General features: G+C 42.7%; 1 long non-coding RNA gene across 2 annotated transcripts; it reads left to right on the top strand.

The window, feature by feature from the left end:
- The first annotated feature begins 876 nt into the window (after positions 1 to 876).
- Positions 877 to 13,714, top strand: LOC134475871 (uncharacterized). Of its 2 annotated transcripts, XR_010047202.1 has the most exons (4): positions 877 to 1,012; positions 1,681 to 1,738; positions 10,514 to 10,708; positions 12,861 to 13,714. It is a non-coding gene; the product is annotated as an uncharacterized LOC134475871 (long non-coding RNA). The 2 variants fall into 2 exon arrangements; XR_010047201.1 differs by lacking the exon at positions 877 to 1,012 and having other exon boundaries at positions 1,577 to 1,738.
- The last annotated feature ends 3,841 nt before the right edge of the window (positions 13,715 to 17,555 follow it).

Raw genomic sequence — 17,555 nt, 5'->3', positions numbered from 1 at the left:
CTCCTGGAATGTCTTCAGAAAGGGAAGATGAGTAGACCATACCCACTGGCTCCTGTCTGTCCCCCACCTCACCATCTATGGTTCAAAAATCATCCCTGCAGGACAATAATTCTTTATGGCCGACCTGTGTCACCCATCCTTTCCAGACTGCCTTGGGTAAGCCAAAGCCTCCCAGATCAACCTAGCCATGCCTGTGGTCTGTCACTCCCTTTCTGAGAGCAGGACCACGAGATTCCTTCATCTTTAGGGTAGGGGGCAGCAGAGGCAGTTACCTGACACCATGGCCAGTGAGTCGCTTGCTGACCCCTGTTGAGCCCCTTCATTGAGGAGTTAAGGCAAGTGGTTTGGGCCTGAGGATAATGTTTGGGAGAGGACACCACCGAGAGCTCTGTGGTGGCACAAGCAGCATCTAGCACACTTTATTTACCCCTGCATCCTTCAGGTCCTAACCTCCTACAACATCTGGAGCACACGTGAAAACAAGATGCCTTCATTTCTCCCACAAGAGAAGAGATACAGGTCAGTCTTTCCAGGTGGTAGCCTATGGCAGCTCCTGAAATATTTATTTATTTAGAAACAGGGTCTGGCTTTGCAGTTCGGGCTGGCCCTGAACATTTTCTGTAGTCCAGGCTGGCCTCGAGTTCACTTCGATCCTCTGCCTCAACCTCCAAGTGTTGAGATTACAGGCATGCGCCACTATACTTGGCTTGAACTTTTAAAAGCAGATTAGCAAACCAAGATGCTGTTTTTGTTCGTGTGGCTGGTTCCTGGATAGTAATTCAAATTAATTATCTTCCTTCTCTGCTACCCATTCTGTATTTTCTTTCCCCTTGGCTATCACTACCACTGAAACAGGTTGCTTGTCTGGAGGGATGACACGGACCGCTTCCTCTAGGGATCTGAGCCCTTTCCCTGGTTGTTGAGACTGTCCATTGCATGTCCTGAGAGAGTCAGTCTGATGTTTCTCTGACTTCCTACTGTGTAGCAGCTGTCCAAAGTCCTCACGCTACAGGTGAGTTATCCCAACCACTGTAATCATCTCCTCCTTTGCTGCTAATGCTTTGGCGTGAAGATGCCTCAATAGTTGTGTGGTGTTGAGAGAGATTAATCCTGCATCAACTCCTTTGTTCCTGATTGATTTAGTGCTTGTACCATATTTTAACAAATATTCCAATCTCAAAAGTGTTTTTCTAAGACAGTGCCTTAACTAAATCTTAAAGAAGACATTACCATTCTGCCAGGCTGAGTGCTTTTAAGTCAGTATACATCCTTACTACACAAAGGGTGTGTGTGTGTGTGTGTGTGTGTGTGTGTGTGTGTGTGTGTGCACATGTGTGTAATGGAGAGGAACAGCAACACTTGGGAGTATGTTAGAAATACAGAATACAGATCTCACCTCAGACCCACTGAAACAGAATCAGCATTTTAATGAGATTTCCTAGGTGATTGTATCGATACATATTAAAAGTCTGAGAACTGGCAGGTGTATAAGGTAAGGCCACGGTGATGGTTAATGAAGCAGGACAGTGGCGCATGACAGTGACACAGGTAGGGGAGAAAGGTGGGATATAGAATGGCTGTGGATTTGGAGCCAGACATAAGTTAACTCATTTATAAGCATTAAGTTCTTTTCATTTACTGGTAAAGTACTTAAGGCTATAAAACTTCCTTTGAATACAGCTACCTCTGTCTGCCATAAGCTTTTGTCTGAAGAGGTCTCCTTTCCCTGGTCTCCTAGGTAAGTTGTAATTTCATTTTTTATTTCTTTTAACCCCAAGATTATCTAGCAGTATATTTCTTTCACTTGATTCCAAGTTATGAGTATCTGGTTGATGACCTTTTAAGCTATTTACTTCTTTTTATGTTAGATAATAAATAGAAAAGATACTCTGTAAAAAATTTAATTTATGGAATTTTTGAGCTTTTCCTTATGGTCAAGCAAATGATAAATTTTGATAAATGCTCCATGTATGTTTAAAAATGTGCATTCTGCATTTGAGAAAAATATTCATTTATTTGAGTTTGTGGACTATATATACGTAATTCTTTTATGCATTTATTTTCTCTGTTGGAGCTACTGATTTTGAAGAAGTTATATTAAGCCTCCTGCAGAAATTGTATTTTTATGATATTCTTTTTGTATTTCTAATGAGTTTTGATTTCTATATTTACTTGCTATGTTGCTTGGTTTAGAAATTTTATGCTTATGACATCCTCTTTGTACATTGCTTAGTAATAAAGTTTCTTCCAATCAGTTTGGAATTTTATTCTCAAAATCCAACATATTTGTTATGAATACTGCTGCTCATGCATTTTTTTTCTTTGTTTCTGGGCAAAAAAGAATTTTTGGATCCTAAACATGTTGACTGGGTGAGAGAGTCCATTGTGTCCCTGAAACCAGCTATATTGGCAGGGACTGCAGTTGGTCCCTTTAACCTTTCTTTTACACATTTCCCCCAGGAAAGTTGCCCTCTGGAATCCTGTAGGTGTCCCTCTTGAAATGAAAGTGAAGATGTGAATCTTAGTCCCAAAGAGGTGGACTGTATCAGACACATGTGGCACTGCCCAGATCTCTTTAAGAATTGAGGACTTATTCCTGCAGCTGCTAAAATTGCTTCCAACAGAGTCCTAGTTCTCAACTCTCTTCAGGAAGTACTTGGGTCAAAGACTCCTGCCTATCCCAGATGCTGCCCTCTCTCTGGTCAGTCCATGTCCAGTTCTTGTTGCTATGGAGGTCTACAGGCTCAGCTCCTCTCAGTCTGACTAGCTGATGCTGAAGTGCCATCACAGCTCCAGAGCTCCCCAGGGAGGTGGCTTGTGCTTGTATAAAATCTGTAACATCACCCACTGTGTCACTCTGCCCAGTCCCTTTTCTTTCTCATTCACAAGTGTTGCTCCCCAAGCCACTCCCTAGTAAGATTTTCCACAAGCACATCTTTGTTTCAGAGTCTCTCTTCTAGCCAGTTATGACAATAGGAAATTATCTTTATTCTTAGGGGATGCACACTTAAGTGTGAAGTGTCATAACATGGGGAACTTATTTTCAAATGATTCAGAAAAAATATGTGCGTGCATATATGTGTAACAGAAGAGACAGAGAGCTAAAACAAATGATTTTCAAATTATTCAGAAAAAATGTGTGTGTGAGTGTATGTGTGTTATGGCCTGTGTCTAGATGTCCTCCCAAAGCCTCAGGTGGTCATAGGTGGGCCTTTTTCAGAGGTGGCTGAATCTAGGGTGTGTGAATTCACAGCACAATGCTAGGAGTAAGGATGGGCAGTTATTTAATCAGTCCACTGATTGGATTGGTACCACCCTAATCTTTTTTTTTTTTTTTTATCAGTACCGGGGATTGAACTCATGACCGCCTGCTTGCAAGGCAGGTGCTTATGCCGCTGAGCTAAATCCCCAGCCTGTACCACTCTAATCTTGGTAGACTAGATACAATAGCAGGAACAGGAAGAGGCTTGTCTTCCCTTGGTTGCTTTGCTCTCTTTACCCACTATGAACTAGTCTCTTCTGCCAAGGATCCTGCCTTGGAGCCAGTTGATAATGGGCTGAAACCTCTACAAACTGTGAGGTAATTGAACTTTTCTTCCCTTAACTTTAGGCATCAATTATTTTATCTCAGCAATGAGAGGAATGTAACTAAGACAATGTATGTATAAAGGAAAAGGTAGGGAGATAAAGCAAGTATGCAAACTCTTAACAAGTGTTGAATCCAGATGGCTCCTATATGGATGTTAATTGTATCATTCTGCCTTTTCTGGGGATTTGACATTTTACAAAAGATAAAGGTGAAAATAAAATCCTTTTCTTCTATTTTCAATAGGTATTTCAGGGGAAACAAAATTAGATTTGTGTGCTTAATCTGATGTTTTTACTTGAGACCTTCTGGTTGTTTTTAATCTTTTGTTTTATTTTTCTAATAGAGTTACTTAAACCTGCTTGAACTTGTGTTTGGTCACATCTCATGGATTTTTGTATTTTGTGCTCTTATTGTTATTCATTAGAAGTAATTTATAATTTCTACTTTGATTTCCCTTTAACTCCACAGATAATTAAGAGAATAAATTTTGGATATAATTAAAAGAATAAAATTTGGATATCTATACAGGTACTTTAGTTTGTTTGTTTGACTATTTTTTTGGTTGCCAATTCTAGTTTGATTGCACTGTGGTTTGTGAAAGGGCCTATAGTGCTTCTGCCTTTTAGAACACAGTGAAATATCCTCCTAGAATTCTGGGGAGATGGTTGCTTGAATACACCTCTGCTGCCTTTATCCTTCTATTTAAAACCACCAGCTGAACTCTTTGTGAGCCAAGCAGATTCTGGGATTTTCAGTGGAGATGAAATGCAGTCCATCTCTGGGTTCCAGACAGACTCCTCTAGAGGAGGGGTTGGCAAAGTTGTTTTTGCCTCTGATCTCTGTGAAAGCTCAGGAACTAGAGATGGACCGCACAGGAGCAAGAGAAGAAAAGTGTGAAATCTGAGAATTTAACTTCCAGAAATCCAAGGATCTTGTGAGGGAGAGGCAGCACCTGCCCATGTGAGCCTCCCTGGGGCCCATGCTCCACCCTTCAAAAAGCCGTGGGAGAGTAAACAGGTCTGCGAGTCCTCTCTTCCCTGTGAAAATGTTGGCCTTTGCAGTTGAGATGACTACAGAAGGGAGGAAGCCCTCTCTAGGCCCGACAACCTGCCAACAGGTGTACTCTGGTCCCGGCACGGCAAAGACATCTGGGCCATCTGTTACTCAAGGGATGACCCTGCTGCATATCCCAGCAGCTGACTTTCCAGCAAAAGAAAATACCAGGACATCCAGGGAGACCTGGAAGCCAGAAGGACAAAGGACCAGAATATTGCCGAGAACAGCAATAGGGACTAATGACTCACAGAGGATCAATGATAACTTGAACTAAAGACAATCATGACAACAACACGTAAGGATCTATAATTAAAGTGTGGGCACACACACACCTGTGTTCTGCGGTTCATCTTTCAGACTAAATGTTTCAAGTAATGAAGAAAAGGAGAGGATGATGGTTAGAGTAAGGATGGGCAATTATCTGCCCTGGAATTCCAAATGCAGAAAATAACAAAACATAACTTTAAAATTCCAAGGGGGTGTGGTGGCACACATCCATAAACCCACCACTCAGGAGGCTGAGGCAGGAGGATCACTGATCACTATGAGTTTGAGGCCACACTAGGCTACAAAGTGAGTTGGAGTCAGGTCTAAACTGCATAGTGAGACCCTGTCTCAAAAAGATAAAAATAAATAAATAAAATAAAATTCCAAGAAATCGAAAACATGAGGGGAAACAAAGGTTTGGGAGTGATATAGGCAACCAAATAATTACATAATTGCATTATGCTATATTGGATTTATTATTGGAATAGTGGAAGCTCATAAAATGAGGCAAATGGAGGACAGGAAATGTGTGAGTCAACACTGGAAGAAATTTTCAATGAAGGTTTTTCAGAAAAGAGTCAAGCTGCAGATATGAAAGTTGCACTGAGTTCCAGGCAGATCTTATGGAGAACAATAGTTGTTTTTAGGAACATCCTAAACAAAAATGTACTGAAATTGCAACATAAATAGTGGAAACAAATGATAGTGTATAGTGTCCATGGGCCTTGTTTCTTGAGACAAGGTCTTGTTATGTAGTTCAGACTGGTTTTGAACTCACCATGTGACTTGGTGGCCTGAAATTCATGGAGATCCTCCTGCCTCAGCCTCCCAAGTTTGGAGATTACAAGTGTATGCCACTGTGTCTGGCAGACTTTTGCAAAAGGAGAAACCATAAGGAGAAGAATACATTGTTAAGTGCTGAAAGATGCTAGCCTAATATTGGGGTTAGGGGTAGATACACATAGAGAATAAAAGCATTTAAATCTCTTAGTGTTGGAAAGGATAGAAATACCAAAGAATTATTTAACTAGGTCAGCTTAATGTGGAGGAGGAAGGTAGTACTTTTCATATAATGAACAGTTATTGTAGTTGAAATTCGGTATTTTTTAGAATGTTAAAAAGAAAAATAAAAGAAGACATACCAATGGTCCACAGGTGTATGGAAAATATTCAACACCAGTAATTACTAGGGAAATAAAAATCAAAACTACAATGAATTACCACCTTACTGTCATGAGAATGACTATTATTGAAAAGATAAGAATAAAGTGTGGGAGGACTGGGGATTTAGCTCAGTGGCATAAGGGCCTGCCTTGCAAGTGTGTGGTCGTGAGTTCGATCCCTGGTACCGGTAAAAATACAAAAAAAAAAAAAAAAAAAAAAAGAATAAAGTGTGGGGAAAAGGGTACCCTGCATGCTGTCGGTGCAAATATAACTTAGTGCAGTCATTTTAGAAAACCATACGCAGATTCCTAAAAAGAAATACAAATAGAGCTACCAGCTCATTAAAATCCAAGCTACTGTATGACCCAGAAATTCCACTACTGGGTGTCCATCCAAGGAAAATAAAATCACTAAGTCGAAGAGATATCTACACTCCCATGTTTATTGCAATATTGACAACAGCCAAGAAATGGTAACAACTGATGTGCCCATCAACTGATAAATGGAGAAAGAAAATGTACATATGCACATATGCTGTGGAATACTATTCAGCCATAAAAAGAATGAAGTCCTATGAAATTCACAACAGTGTCCACAGAACTGGAGATCATTATGTTAAGGCAAGAATTTAGCAAGGCACAGACGAGTGCTGCATGATCTTGCTCATATATGGAATATAAAAATGTTACCCCTCACAGAGGTCAAGAGTAGAATTGTGGTTACTAAGGCTGGAGAAAATAGGGGTGTGGAATGGGGGGAGGAGCTGATCAATGGGTACTAAGTTATAGTGTGCTATTTCCTAGCTGGATGACTTACAGATACTGTACTGTATACAATGTTTCCAAAATCCGGAAGAAAAGACAATAAATGGAATGATAACCATGAGTAAAATGGAAAAATATAGGACTCAACATGTGTAAGAAAATATATAACAAGTGGCCGTGTTTTTAAACCAGAAAAACATAAGCAAAAGAAGAGAGAAATAAATAAGTAAAATGGTGAGCCTGAATTGAAGTGGAAAGATTATCCATTTTTACTAACTTCAGATGTTTGAATTCTATGCAAATTCAAAGACTGAGGGATAACATCAGTTGTATCTACTACTGTTTGGAGTACTGGATCAATCAGAAACCAAGGCACAGTGATTTAAACATTCAGTTGTCTTCGTGCTATACAGCAGGAGCCTAAGGCAGTCAGTCCAGAGCAGGGCAGCTGCTCGGCCAACCTGTCTTCTCTCCACCTACGCTACGCTGCTCTCCTCAACACCCTCAGCAGGACTCTGGCTTGCCTGGTAGTGTGATTCCTCGTTTCTAAGGGATCCACCTTTTCCAGGTTACCAGGCCATTGTCAGCATGAGGCTGGGATGGAGCCACATGTTTATTTACCAACAAAATTGGGTAAATGACCCATACACCAAGCACAGGCTTCTTTCCCCTCAGTCAGCAGGCCACAAAGGACCCCAAACCCTAAGGACCCTAACCCTAAGGACCTCAAACTCTATGCATCCACGCAAGCTGGGGAAGAGGCACTGGGTGGATGAAACAGGGTCTGGCTCACTCATCCGTGCTGCCCACTTGAGCCATCTGGTCTTCCTCTGCTTAATCTTTGATGTCCTGCTTTCATCCTGGCCTGATGCTGGGCGCACCAGACCTTATGACTTAGTTGATGTGACAAAATCTGACGAGCTGAGTTAGTTCCAGCTGCATGGCCATTTGCTCTTCTGTGGGCAGGTAGTCCATCCCTACCAGGATCAAGCAGCATTCAGGAGATACGTATTGAAAGGCATGTAATTCTCTGCTGCAGATGACATGGCTTTCTTCCAGACCCCTATGGATCTGAGTTGTGGTCAACCCAGTGGGATTTGCCATAAACTTTGCTCCCTATTTTTCCATCACAGAAATCTCTAGTATCAGATGGCCTGCTAGGTCACGTGGTCCGAGCTTCAAGGCCACTTGCCTTGCAGCTAGAACCTGTTACAAAATTTCCTCCTGCTCTGGTCCCCTGACAGCCTTTTAATTCACCCATTGTTTGGGTCAGAGCAGTATTCCCAGGTTGGAATATTCTGTCTCCAGAACTCAAAGTCCACCAGGCATGCCGCTTCCTTCTGTGTGGCAGGAGCTGTAAGATAGTTTAACTGTGAAGAACACGATCCAGCATGCTTCTGCAAGTTTCACTGGAATCTGTGATTTTTATTTTTATTTTTCATATTTTTGATTTATTTTTTATTGGTACATTTTAGATATACGCAGTAATGCTCATCACAGGGAATTTGTAACTGTACACGGTCTATCTTGATTCTTCTTTTTCTCCCATTCCCCTCCCCTCCTTTCAGCCCCACTTCCCCTCCTTCCTTACAAAAGCTTTGTTTCCATTTCTTCCTTCTATTCTTCTTTTCCCCTTGTCCCTTCTTTCCTCCCCCGCTACCTCCCCCCTTGTTTCTCTTTCATTGGTGAGATGATTTCCACCTTAAGGATGCTCCCAAGGCTGTGCACTTAATTCTCTTTTGTTGGTGCTATGGGAGGTTGATAAGATCTTTAGGATGCGGGGCCCAGTGGAATGAAGTTAGATCACCAGAGTGTGCCCTCGACAGCAGGAATATTGGTTCTCATTCTCTCTCTCTCTCTCTCTCTCTCTCTCTCTCTCTCTCTATCTCCTCTACGAGGTGAGCGGCTTCCTCTGCATTGTGGTCCTGCCATGATGTTCTACCTTGCCACAGGCTCAAAAGCAACACAGCCAAGTGACCACCCACTGAAACCTCTGATGGTGTGACCCAGGACACAAGTTTCCTCCTTTATGTTGCATTTTCTAGGATGTTTTGTTCCAGCAACAGAAAGCTGACTGACACAGAACTCTAAACATTATACTTATTTGGCAGGATTCCCATCTTTCCCATCTTTGTAGGGTTTCTTTATCTTTTTCTTTTCTTTTTTTTTTTTTTTTTTTTTTTTTCTGGTACCGGGGATCGAACTCACGACTGTCTGCTTGCAGGGCAGGTGCTTATGCCGCTGAGCTCAATCCCCAGCCCCCTTTGTAGGGTTTCTTTCACATCTTCTAGAGTGCTTTTGTCTTGCCAAAGCCTTCATATTCTAGCTTCTTCACCCAGGCCAACTAGCATGTGTCTCTGATAGAGGAGACGAGAGTGATTTCTGTGGATACACAGCTAGTCCATTTCGCTTCAGATTGTGTCATGAAAGGGGCCCCACAGCAACACAGGATGTGCATACTGTTGTCTGTTCCTCCTGAATATGAACTGATCCTCTATTTTGATAGGGATGAGAAAGAACACTTTAGTCAGCTCAGTGGGTGTACAGCTCATACCTGAGGCTGTGCTGATCTATTCTAGAGAAGAGAAGATAACTTATCAGGCACGGTGGCTGCATTGAGGCTACTGTTTGATTAAGTTTGCAGTCATCCATTCTCAATCCCTGGGTATATCTGGGTTTTGCAGGGGCCAGACTGGTGAATTAAACATGATTTGACAGTGACTGCCACTTCACCATCATTTAGGTTTGTAAAGGTGACACTAATCTCTAACATTTCTCCTGAGATGCGATGGTATTTTTATTTGTCACGCTCACTTCCTGTGGGTTGGGGCAAGGTGGTGAGGCTGTTTCAGAGGCCTCTACTGGCCTCTCTCACTCAGATGGCCCTTACCCTCCTCGTACAGAGTTACCCTCCTCGTTCAGAGTTAGTGTGGGAGCTGTGCCTGGCCAATGTGTCTGTTCCAATTGAGGGCTGGGGAAATGACCACAGAGTTGGCCCATGGGTGCCATGGACCACTGTAGGCCAGACTCAGGTCAGGACTTTTCCTGCCCTGCAAATACCTCTAGTTTGATAGGGAGGCTGTGATGCTGCTTTGGGTCTCTGGTTTTTGATGTTAATCCATACCATGTACCAATAGTTTTCGAAATGTTTGAGTGCTCCTCTCCATTCAGGGACCCAGTCTCTCCTTAAACTCCTGTGTTTGGAATCCCAGAGTTGGCTCAGGTGTGGAAACTGGACTGTGACTGTTGTCACAGGTGCCCATCCTTAACTATCTGATTAGGAACGTTAATTGTGCAAAACATGTATCTCTGTATAGAGGAAATACGGGATCCCTCATTCCTGTATATACTATGCGTGGAAAAAAAGATAGACAGGGAACACAGCAGACTGTGAGCCACACAGTGTATTGTCACTGAAAAATAAAAAACCTGCCATTTAGCACCACGTCCCTGATATGCCTCTTTTGTATTCCTAAGACTCCTGTCAAGTCAAAGAGACACTGTAAGCAGACAGGGACTGCACTGTCCAGAGTGTTATCTGGGAACACTGGGGACTGGCAAACAAGTGTCAGCTGTAGAAACTGCTTTCCTGCCCGTATGTTAAGACAGTTATTCCTTGAAATTCTGATCATCTGTTGGAACAAAGCAAGCCAATGATGTCATTGCTATGTAGTTTTGTCTTTAAAGCCCCCTTTCTGCAATGTCTGGGTAAGAACTATGCATCATGGAGTCCAGCTTGGCTTTGCAAACTGCTGCAGTCTCCACCCAGTCAGTGGCCACCAGATCTGCAGAGAGTCTGCTTTCTGGCCCACCAGCACCAGACCTGTTGGTGGTTTCCTGTTCACCCCTCCACCACTGGACTTCCTGGGTGAGTTTACCACTGAATTCTCTTCTTTGTCAGTAAACACAATCTGTCTTGTCCTTTTCCATTTCTACCTATTAATAAGCTGTAATAAACCCTATGTATCTCAAGCCATCTCTTGGTATTTTCTTTGGTTTCTTGGCAACCTATGCCACTGCCCTAGCACATCTGGGCTGTGGACAACACATATACTTTCCAAGGATATTGTCATTGTCATTTCTTTTTCTTATTTGCATTTCTCTGAGTTTTCTACATTTTTGTGGAATGTTAGATGTATTCTGCCATGCCCAAGATTTCACGTACATCTGTGTGTCTTCCTATGGAGAGAGGCTCCACAAAATCATCTTGGCCTAACTGGAGGTGGTCAGCCACTCACCTCCTTCTTCCCAAAAGATGGGTGGAGACACTGAATATCACTTAAGAAGGAGTCCTGGAAAAGATCCTTTGGAATCACTGAGCCTAGTTTCTGTATTCAGAGGAGTGGGAAAAGAGCCCCACTGCTGGGGAAAGGGTTTTAATCAGTTGCTTTGTTACAAAGTTAAACACATGTTTCCCTATAATTTCACTCCTGTGTATTTATGCAATAAAAATGAAAAACGTATGGCCACACAAAAGCATGACTAGTCACAGGAGCTTTCGTCATGTTGACTTCAGACTGGACAGAACCCCAGTTCATTAGCAGGTGAATGAGTGAACCCATATCTTTAAAATAGAGTACTATATAAGAATAAAGAAAATGAACTGTCACACACCCAACGACATGGATGAATCTCAAAGTAATTACACAGAGTGAGGGAGACAGAAAAGAAAGCATACATAAGGGTGGATTCCATTTATAAAACCCGCTCTAAAAATGCAAACTAATTTTGAGCAAACCAAGGCAGGTGGCTGCTTGGAAATGGAGTGGGGAGCAGAAGGGTGGAGGTCTGAAGGGCTGAAAGAAATTTGGGGTTGGTCAGAATGGAACACTGAAATTAAAATTTTGCAGAAGAGGCCCATTCTAAACAATTTCCATTAGGGATTGTTGAGGTTGGGTAGTGTCATGGACTATCTCAGATTCTACAGGAACAAATTATCCTACATACCCCTAACTTCACTGTCTTCTCTTGATTCAGTCTCCCTCTTTATTCAGTGTGTATCACTTGTTACTTCTTTTGGGGCAGTGGGGATTGAACCCATGGCCCTGTGCATGCTAGGTAAGGGCATTACCTCTTAGTTACACTCCAGCCCTGTTTTAGACTTAAGTATTGAGACAAGTGCTCAGTAAACTGTCCAGGCTGTCCTCAAACTTGTGATACTGCTGTCTCAGCCCCCCAAGTAGCTGGGATCACAAACATACACCACTCTATTCAGCTTCGACTTTAATATTAAAAGTAATACTTTCTCCAAGAAGTCTTTTTAATGTTTTCCCCTCATAAATGTCCTTTATCCATGAAATTTTAATGCTATGAAAACAGTATATTTCCCATTTGCTTGTACATTGTGGTCCTCTGAAGGGCCATTAACCAAGGTAGTAGCGAAGATTAGAGGAGGGGGGAACCAATTTTTGCCTCCTGGGGTTGATACGGACCCTGCAGAGAATGCATGTCTTATTGGACTCATGAAAAGTAGGCCAGGATGAAGTGGTGGGTAACTAAACTGTAGAGCTACACAATTTGGTTCTTTGATATAAGCGTCATGTGTGGAAAGCGCTGCCCCAGTTCTGTGCATTGTTACAGGTAGATGAAAATGGAGGGCTGAGATGGGAGAAGGGATTCCATAGAGAGCTTTCTGTCCAGTGAATTTCAGTCATTTCTATGTGACCAGAGCCCTCTGCTGTACATCTTGGGAACATCTTCCCAGAAAGTAACTAGCTCATTCACTGCCCTGCTGCTGTGGCATCACCAGTCACGTGCTGAGAACTACATTTGGGTGTGAGGCCCGGGGAGGCTTCATAACTGAGTCAGAACCACACAGTGGCCAGTGGTGAACCTGGGGCTCAGAGGTGGGTTTCCCTGAGCCCCGAGCCCCCTCCTCTGGAGCGTGCAATGTGCTCCTTTAGAGGCTTTGGAAGGAGTCACCTTGGGCTCTAAGAAAGGAAGATTAGGGTAGGCAGGCTTACTGGAAGCACTTTGGGATATTTGAGGCACTATTGCCTGATGATTTCCTTTTATTCTAGAAGGTGAAACAGAAGAGGATCAGGGTGACTTGGGGCAAATCTGCTGGTGGTACCTCTTGTTCTACAGCACCTGAGCAAAACCGGGAAGAGACAGCACAGAGACTCCTGATGGCCTTAGAACAGAAGAGACATCCAGAAAAATGTAAGGCAGAGAGGAAGAATTGGGGATTGGGGGCTTGGCAGACCCAGGAGGGAGGGCTCAGGAGGTTTGATCCCTGCAGGAGCTGACCCTCCCTTTTAGTGCAGTGTGGGCAGAGTGTGAGGGAAAAGTCCCAAGCTGATGAGACAGAGTAATGCTGCCATGACTGTATAGGTGCCCAAAGCAGACGGGGATGAGAGGAGATAGTTTATCACTGGGCACAGCAAATGGGATTGCACCAACATAGCCCCCTGCCCTTAGGCCCCACAGGACCGTGCCATGGGCTCAGATGGGTTGTACCCACCCACTAGGCCTCCTTGAAGCTGAGGAACTCAAGGCCAAGGGCTCAGCATATTTAGAGTAAGCAGCAAACCCTTTGGCAGGCACTAAATAAAGCAGATTCCTTTCCCCTGGCAAGCAGTTGCACAGCAATCTCACTGAGGTGTCGTCCCTGTCCAGCCGCCTGCAGGGCCAGCTGCTGGCTGTTTATTACCTAGGAGCAGCCACAGAAGTTATGACTGTCTGAAGTTCCATTCAGTGGCAGGAGGAGAACTAGCTGTGCCCTGCAGATTTAAAGGGATCGTGAAAGATAAAAATAAAGCTTTGCTCTGTGGTCACAGATTTTAGTCAGATTTTCTGTTTCTGGGACATAATATCCAGACTCACAATTTAAGGTTTAATGAGGCTCATGGTCTCAGAGGACTCAGTCCATGGTCAGCTTTGCAGTCATGGTCAGGTGGCAGAAATATGGTGGAAGGAAGATGCGGCAGTGCAGATCTGCTCAGTTTGTGGCTGCTGAGAAACAGAGATGGGAAACAGAGCCAGAGAGGAAGGCGTGAGGGACCAGACATAGACCCCAAGGTTAGCTCTGTTACTCACGCAGCACACCAGAAATGTGCTCGAACCATCTTCCGGGTGCATACCAAAGCCAGCCAAGTTGACCTTGCACCACTCTGTCTCCACACAGAGACAGCCTTATTTGTTACTGATAGGGCTCCACGTCATGGATCATCAGTCTAGAGGACTGCAATGGTTCGACTGTGACCCCCTCCCAGTCATGTCCTGGAAGCTTAATTTCTAATACAATAGTGTCAAGAGGTGAGGCCTCATGGGAGGTGTTTAGGTCAGGAGGGCTCCACCTTTATGAATGAATTAATGTGAATTACAAAAGAGTTTCAGGTTGCAAGTTTGACTCTGACTCTGTCTCTCTCTCCTTTCTTCTCCTGCTTCCTGCAGTAGAATTGCAAAGTGAGAAAGCCCTCACCAAGTGCTAGCTCTCTGTGTTAGACTTCTCAGCCAACAGAAGCATGAGAATAAGCTTCATCTCATTATGAATCATTCAGTCTCAGGTATTCTGTTATGGCAGTTCACAAAGACTCCATTCAGCTGTTGTGCCTGGGACCAGAGAGTGCTGTGCACCTCCCACCCGAAGGGCAGGGGGTCAGGTAGAGACCCAGACAGATCAAGATTGGAGGGAGAAGCAACACGGCCCTGCTACTGCCTCAGCAGTGCATCTGTGCATCCCTCTCCCACTAAACCTTGCTTTAATGTGAGAGAGGACAAGGGGACAAGGAGAAAACAATCCTGAGGAGAGGCTGAGAAGCCACAGGATTTGATTTCATTCATTCACGTGGGACCAGATGGTACTTTTCAAACGGAATGGAAATCCGGAATCTGAAATTAAGTTTCCATGGGAAATGAAAGTCAGATGTGATTTTGAAACTTCGTACTCACTACCAATATAAGGCAGATGCTCCAGTGTGATAGGTAATGCATCTCCTCTCCTTCCTCAGCCCAGGAGGAGCTGCTCTCGCACATCTTGTTGACTGCTCCCATGCTTCCTTTAAAGACCAAACTTTTATTTTGAGGTAATTGTAGATTCAAAAGCATTTGGCATTTGTAAGAAACAACACAGGGATCTCCTGGGAACCATTACCCAGTGCCCTTCAGTGGTAATATCTTGCAAATATACACAAATCACAGCAAAGATACTGATCATGATACCAGCAGTGCAGAACATTTTACCTAAAAAGAAGGCATGATGGTGATGATGACCAGGATGCAGTGGGCCTTGGGGTCAGGAAGAGACTTTAGGAACAGAAATCCACCAGATAGGACTGTGGAAATGAGATCTCTCACCACAGCTAAAGGTAGAGGCAGACGAAGCCACCCAGGGAACAGGGCAGGAAGCAACTCTTTTTTCTTTTTGAGACAAGGCTTCACTATGTAGCCCAGGCCTTGAACTTGTGAGCCTCCTGTCTCAGTCTCCCAAAAAGGTAGGATTGCAAGTATACACCTAATGCCTGGCTCAGAAGTAATTCTTTGTCTTCCTGTTCAGAGTGGGCAAAATTTCCTGGTGTCACTCTGTGCAGAGAGTATCGGGGACCATGCAGCAAGTAAAGATTGGTGGCAACTCTGAAGGGAAGTGTCTATTACACAGGAAAATGCCTGGCTACTGGCATACGGAGGTAGGAGGAGCTCATCAGGCCCAACCGAAGAAATGCAGTGTCTGCCATCTCCAAAGATATGGGCTTCCTTTATCACCACCCATTCTTTGCTGATCTGCACTGACCCACATCCACACCACTGTCAGCCTCTTTGGCTTCTGTGGACGTCCTGATTGCCTTGCAGACTGACATACCAAGTTCAGAATGATGCTAATGAAAAAGCATCACAAGCTTTATTGAATTCTGCCTCCTCAGTTTAAAGATAAATAAATGGGCCTGGAGTAGGTCACACAACTGTTAGAAACCACGTCAGGATGAGAATTCAAGTTGCTCCACTCCCTATTCCCCTGTTCATCATCCCAAATAAAATCCATACAAGGCCCTAACAAAATTTCTTACTGGTAATGACAACCAAAAAAGACCACCAATCAGAGAGGTGTGCCTAAAGGCTCCAGCCCTGCCCTTCCTAGAAATTCCTGTAGGTTTTCTAGCCATGAAGGCTTAAAAATGTCAATTGAAGACAAAAACAAAACAAAACAAAACCAGGATAACATGAACATATTTGCGAATCACTGGATATTTCTCTGTGGGATCACTTTTTATAAGAGGTTGAAAAGCTAATGGTTAAGAGCACTATTTTACCTGCTGTAGGATTTGGGCAAATTAACTTGTGCTTTGGTTACTGCCTCCATAAAATGGAGATAACAGCACCTGTTTCATAGGTTACTATTAGGGGTAAATGAAAGTTTAACATGTGTGTATTTCTTAGAAAATATGCTTGGCACAGAGTTAAACTCTTGCAGAATTATTTATTATTAATGGGTAACAAGGCATTCCATCCCCTGGCTGTACCACAATTTACTTAGCCAATGCTTTGTTATCAGACATTTGGTGCCCTTAAAGGTAGGTTGTGTGTGTGTGTGTGTGTGTGTGTGTGTGTGTGTGTGTGTGTTACCAAAGCAGGGCACATCCTCAGTATATCTATTAGAAATACACGTGCACATTCTTCCAATAACCTGTATGAGTGACAGCGGGCAGGTAGGGGCCATCTAGAGGCCAAATCAGATAAGAACTCTAAACTGTACTTGGAAAGCTATGCCTCTAACACTGAGCGGGGAGTTCCCCTATTAAATGAAGTGAAACATGCTCAATGGAGGACAATTAAAACACTTTGCCATAGTTACCAGGTGCCAACTGCACATAGGAATTTGATATCTATCTTCCAAGTGATAACTCCATTAAAGTTGGAATAGCAATACAATCACAAGATTTAGCCTTATTTAGTCATATTTTAGTAGATGGATATATATTTATATATATATAGTCTTTTTTAATATATTGTCTTATATATATATATATATATTTGTCTTTTTAGTAGATGGAAATATATATATATATATATATATATAGTCTTTTTGAGACAGGATCTCATTATGCAGTTCAGGCTGGCCTTAGGCTCACTTTGTAGCCCAGGCTGGTTTCAAACTTGCCACAATCCACCTGCCTCAGTTTCCCAAGTGCTGGGATTACAGGATTGCACCACCACACCCAGCTATCTATCTATATATATATATATATATATATATATATATATATATATATTTTTTTTTTTTTTTTTTTTTTTGGTACTAGGGATTGAACTCATGACCTTGCGCAGGCTGGCACTTAAGCCACTGAGCTAAATCCTCAACCCGATGAGTATATTTTTAAAAGATATATTTTTTGCCTTTTCTTAATTTTCAAACTTTGTCAGCTGATCATGGATACACAATTTTTGCAACCAGACATAGATTTAGTTTTTTTAAAAAACTCAATTCACTGTTGAAGTCCCTCTGCTTTTGATGGGGACTCAGCTTGTTATATTTTTTGTAATGACTTTTACTCTGGCTTTCATTCCACTTCCACTTGTTTAGGTTTCTGTACTTTGAACTTGTTTCTCTTCCATTTTTTTTTTTTTTTTGCATTTTTATGCTTTGGTCAGTGTTCATTTTACTAGGAAAAAAATACAATCAAGACAATAAATAAGTCTAGGCCCAAATGACTCTGTTAACTGCAGCTGTTATCAAAGGCTTAAACTATTTATTCTTTTACAAAAGCTCCATGTTTCAA

The sequence above is a fragment of the Cavia porcellus genome, unplaced genomic scaffold (assembly GCF_034190915.1).
Source record: "Cavia porcellus strain 051 isolate PalLab524CR breed Dunkin Hartley unplaced genomic scaffold, mCavPor4.1 scaffold_5, whole genome shotgun sequence".
NCBI lineage: Eukaryota > Metazoa > Chordata > Mammalia > Rodentia > Caviidae > Cavia > Cavia porcellus.
This window is presented reverse-complemented; position numbering and strand designations above follow the sequence as displayed.